Raw genomic sequence first — 6,000 nt, 5'->3', positions numbered from 1 at the left:
AGAGTAATTCCCAATATTGGAGAACCCAAATCCGAAAGGAGGAGGGTTCTACAATGCGTTATTGAATCTATCATCCTCTAGTCCGTACCAGTCGGGTGGACAGAACGAGTGGACAGAACTATTCTAATGCAGGTAGCAAGTGCGTAGAGGACTTTGTCTGCTGCTGACCTGTGAATGATCTCTGGCTATGTTCTCTTACATGTGTTGGTGCGAGTGCCAGAGAGAGAGAGAGAGACACAAAGGGATAACATTAAAAGCGAGGAGAGAGACACATCCATCGGCATGTGACAGGACGAATGGAATGCAACGTGGATGTGACACAGTGGAGGAAGTCACTGATACAAAATCTGGCACAAAAGGGCGAATCGGACAATTGTCTATATTGCAGGGCTTCGGACTCTGCGTCACATACCTGGAGTATTGCAGATGGGTAAGAGAAAAGGAGCGTTTGAATTGGCGAGGGAGATAGTAGAGAATATGCTAATGGATGAGCGATGGTGGAATAAAATTCACAACTATCTGAGAAATGTTCTGTAGATAAAAGGAAAGGAAGAGTTAGATGCAATTTTAGCAGGTATCGAGGAGGCCGAAATGGGTATACTCGCAGGTATCGCGGCTCTGCCTTTCGCTTGGAGGCAGGGCTGCGATGAAACTGAAATAACGATGGTCACCAAATGTGTTTGGGTGTATGTATAAATGTAGAAACGATAGCCAAGGAGAAATATTCTTAGGCAGAAGCAGACAAAGTGATGGCATGAATGCAAGAGATGGAAGCTGATGTGTGATAGCGATCAACTGATAATCAGTTAGAAGATATGTTTTCACGGTTGATTCAACTCCGATGCCCTAGTGTCCTAGTATAAGAGTGGCGGGGTTTAGCGGGTTCCGACTACGTCGGAGTTACCCCAGAAGCAGACGAACCACTTTGCAGCGCTACTCTGTGGATCCACAAAGTAGCTTCCGATGACTAGCCGTAAATTCTTATGTAAATTAAACGTGTCATTCCAGACGAGCGACAGTGGCCAGCCATGGTCGCCGGTCCTCGCTGCTAGTTGCGTCCATTACAAAATCATCGGAGGTACAAGATCGCCTGTATAAGCCACTTTAAGGATCCACTTAGTAGCGCTGCAGAGTTACTCGTCTGTTTCTATTCTTACGGAGGGCAGTTAGGTCCGACTTAGGGACAGGCTGGTCGAAGTGACTCAGAAGAGGTTTTTCGTTTAGTTTATGAATCCAGCACTGTCGGCCCGACCGTACATCAAAGAAACATGAAACGTAAATTACGTTTCATGGAAATAAACCACTGCTAAACAAAAATACGTCCGGCCATTTATGAAACACTCCGAAAATAAAAATGTGTCATGAGCATGAATCACACTCGTTTCATTGGTAGGCGGACTTTGAGATTTGTTTAGCAGTGTTTTAGTTTCATGAAACATGTTTTTCGTTTCATGTTTCATGTTTTTCGTTTCATGTTTCTTTGGTGTGCGGCTTGGCTCGGAAATGTTTAGTTCTGGAGTCTGTTTGCAGATTTTCCACCTAGTGATGAAAAACACGTATAATCTTGGTAAAATCTGGGTATGTATGATAGCAGTTATTAATGTGGTGACCTCTTGTGAGTATATTATTATGTATACCCTATTCCACGAATATACGACCCTCTTGGATTATCTCGACAACGAATATTTTGCTGTGTAAAATAAGAAGAATGAAAGTAAGTTGAAAATTACATTGCTGTTTATTGGAATAATTATTAGAGCCACTTACTTTTGTACTTCCTATGTTGTACACTAAAATATTCGTTGTCGCAATAATCCAAGAGAGTCGTATATTTGTGTAATGACTCATAATTGGTTTCACTGATATTAAAAAAAATACATATAAACGCATTCTATTTTTTTAAACAAAACAATAATATATATGTTTAAAAATGCAGTAATAAAAACAGTTGTTTTGTATATTTTGGGTGATTTACGACAGTGCTCTCATAAAAAAATTGATTTTTGAGATACGTTTTTTATTATAGTAAACACCACTATCATTAAGAAAGTTGACTTGATAACTCGTCAGTTTCCACTTGACCTAATGCCAATTAATTTAGTAATAAGCGGTATCTTTATTACCCTTTTAGTACTTTATTACATTATTAAAGGCAAGAGACAATTTCTGATGAACGAAATCAAAAGTTATTACTTATGTTTACTTTCAGCATTTAAATTTTAATTTCATATACTCTACATAGTAAAATTTAATGTGAGCTGCACACTCTCGCCGAAGTCGATCGAGGTTCAACAAGTACAAGAGTGTAGACGGCCACCTTGTGCAACTTTGCCTCGCTTCGTTCTACTTCCGTTCTCTGTCGGTCTGGCGCGTCCGAGTCAAAGGGATCTTTGTCGGTATCGCACCTCTTGAATGTGTTCCTCGCGAAGTAGAACGAGTGTGTAGAGAGGTACTCCGGACTTCGGTCAACTTTGGCGAAGTAACTTCTCCGAGAGTGTGGAGCCTGCTTAAAACTCGACCACCCTCATCGTCTTATCTTTGCTTTTCTTCAATTTTTCCAAAGAGCAGATACAGTGTTTTAATAACTCCCTTATTTTAAGTAATAGTTTTTATTAATTACGTTACTTTTTAGGTGGTTTGTAATAATCAGCGCAACAATGCTCAGCAGAGAAGGGCTGCAAAGTTTGGTTGATCGCACTACGCAGTACTGCGAGACGTATGGAATAGCTCTGAACACAAAAATCATGATTGTCAGTAAGAACAAGAAGGGGGGCACGGAAGGAGCCTCCACGCAAGTGATATTATAAGAAAAAAATGTCACTGGCGCTCCCTGGAAACGCCCTCGGGCGGCCAATCCTTCCACCACTGGATCCGAAGAAACAAACGAGAATCAACGGCTCTTCTCAGAGCCTACATTGACAATAATGACCATAAACATTGAGGGTATTACTTGTAATAAACAAGAAATTTTGTCTGAACTGTGTAAAACCCACAAGTGTGATATATTATGTATACAGGAGACTCACCGTGACATATCAGCACATAGACCTAGCGTTGAGGGAATGCAGCTTATCATTAAACATCCAAGTGCAAAACACGGAAGCGCCATCTTCGTAAGGAGAGATATTGATGTAACATCAGCAGAAAAGACATGCTATAACGACATTGAAATTTTGACCGTCGAAATAGGAGCCTGCACAGTGACATCTGTGTATAAACCACCCTGGAGAGACGTTGTTTTCTCCCCTCCAAAAAATTTCGCTTCTCAAAAAACGAGATTCATTCTCGGGGTTTTTAATAGTCATAATGTTCATTGGGGCTACTCTTCAACTGATAAAAATGGAGATCTTGTGGAATCGTGGGCTGAACAAAACAGCCTGGCATTGCTACATGACCCAAAACTGCCCTATTCGTTCCAGAGCAAAGTGTGCAAGAAAGGTTACAACCCAGATCTCACCTTCATCAGCATGTCTTTAGAGGGCCTTTGCGTTAGAAAGGTATATAAGCCTATACCAAAGACACAACATAGGCCCGTGGGAATAACCGTATATAGCGCTATAAAAGCTCCCAAAATCACTTTCAAACGAAGGTTTAATTTCAAAAAAGCGAACTGGGAAAAATATACTGATGAATTGGAATCACAAGTGAAAAACATCGTCCCGATCCCCAAAAACTGTGATGCGTTCATCAAACTTGTAAAACGAACCTCATGTAAACACATACCCAGAGGATGTCAACAACATTACATATCTGGTCTGAGCGATGAAGCAAAAGACATTATGACAAAGTAAACCGAAGAATATAGTAAAGACCCATTCAGCGAAGTTACGGCAGAGATAGGGGAGAGACTGCAGCAAATACTAAGCGCCTCCAGACAAGAACGGTGGAGCGAGACATTAAGTAAAATGGATATGACGCACAGTAGTAAGCAGGCTTGGAATATGATCAAAAAACTTAATGGTGATCCCACAGAGATGAAAGAGCCATGTGCAATAACGCCAAATCAGATAGCCCACCAACTGCTTCTGAATGGCAAAGCAAACCATCGTTGCAAAACGCCAAAGATCATAAGAACTCAAGACCAGGAAACAGCTCTCTTGCGAAACCCATTTACTATCGAAGAGCTCAAAAATGGTATTGACTGTATGAAAAATGGAAAATCACCTGGGGTGGACGAAATCCTAACAGAGCAGATAAAACACTTCGGGGAAAAAGCGAGACAATGGGTGCTCGATCTATTTAACATCTGTCGCTCTACCTACCAGATTCCAAAACTGTGGCGTAAATCAAAAGTAGTAGCCCTTCTGAAACCTGGGAAAGACCCTGAACTACCGGGTAGCTACCGTCCGATATCTCTGCTATGTCATTTGTATAAATTGTATGAGCGCCTCATTTTGAACCGCATCCAGGAAAAATTAGATGCAAAACTAATCCCACAACAAGCAGGCTTCAGACCAGGTAAATCATGCACAGGCCAAGTGCTGAACCTAACAGAGTACATAGAGGAGGGATTTGAACAGAAAGAGATAGTGGGAGTAGCCTTGATAGACTCACAGCGGCCTATGATACTATAAACCACAGAACCTTGCTAATTAAGATCTATAACACTGTGCTTGTCTATGACCTGGTGAATATCATTATATCACTATTGTGTAATAGACGCTTCTACGTTGTGGTAAATGGAAAGAAGAGCAGATGGAGAACCCAAAAAAAATGGCCTACCTCAAGGAAGCGTTCTGGCGCCGTCCCTATTTAACATCTACACCAACGACCAACCAATGCGCCCTCAGACTGAGAGTTTTGTTTACGCTGACGACGTTGGTATAGCCGTAAAGGGGAAAACACTCACACAAGTGGAGTCGACAATGAAAGAGGCTTTAAATATGATGTCAACTTAATACAAACAAAACTCATTAAAACCAAACCCTACAAAAACCCAAGTATGTGCATTCCATCTCAACAACCATCTGGTGCATGTAAAACTGAATGTTTCTTGGGAGGGACAACGCTTGGAACATACTGATAGGCCCAAATATCTTGGAGTGATACTAGACCGGTCACTAACGTATAAATTCCACTGTCGGAGCACAAGACAAAAGGTCTCTACGAGAAACAATCTTCTCTGGAAACTTGTAGGGAGCAAGTGGGGTGCAAACCCTCAGGTCTTAAAGTCAACAGCTGAGGCCTTATGTTTCTCAAGAGGAGAATATGCTTGTCCCCTTTGCGGTAGATATAGACACGCTAAACAAGTCACCACGGCGTTAAATGAAACATGTAGAATAATGACCGGTTGCATGAAGCCTACCCCTCTACCCCTACTGTACCGGGCAGCTGGATTCGCATCACCAGACGACCGTAGATGCGCCTCACAATATGTGTAGGAGTTCAGGCAAACTTTCGATGAAAGGCACCAATTATACGGGTTTGACGAACCGCCAGGAACTAGCCGACTTAAATCAAGGAAAAGGTTTATAAGAAATGTCAGCGTCGAACCACCCGAACTGTTCCCCCTACATCCAGAACGACCTAATGGAATGAACCTGGACTGGAGAATCTGGCGGACACTCAACCGCATACGCACAGGTGTTGGCCCTGTAAAACAGAACCTCATTAAATGGGGCATCAAGACAGATAACGACGTACTTTGTGAATGTGGGGAAATACAGAACGTGGAGCACCTGAGAGTATGCAGACTTTGCCCATCACAGTGCACCCTCGATGATTTATGGCTCGCAAATACAAAGGGTATAGACGTGGCCCGATATTGGGCAGAAAAACTGTAGTCGGATCCAGACACGAAAAAGTAAAAAAGTAAGAACAAGATTGAAGACGAAACAATATACGTTAAAGGAAAAGCTTTGGAGAAAGTACCCAGATATAATTATTTGGGATGTGAACTAAATGACCAATGGGATCGCAGCCTCGAAATAAAACGACGTATAGAGATTGCCAGAAGTATTTTCAATAGAATGAAAATAGTATTATACAATGGAAAACTGG

This window comes from Diabrotica virgifera, chromosome 7 (genome assembly GCF_917563875.1).
Source record: "Diabrotica virgifera virgifera chromosome 7, PGI_DIABVI_V3a".
In the NCBI taxonomy this organism is placed as follows: Eukaryota; Metazoa; Arthropoda; class Insecta; order Coleoptera; family Chrysomelidae; genus Diabrotica; species Diabrotica virgifera.
Note: the sequence above shows the minus strand (reverse complement) of the source record.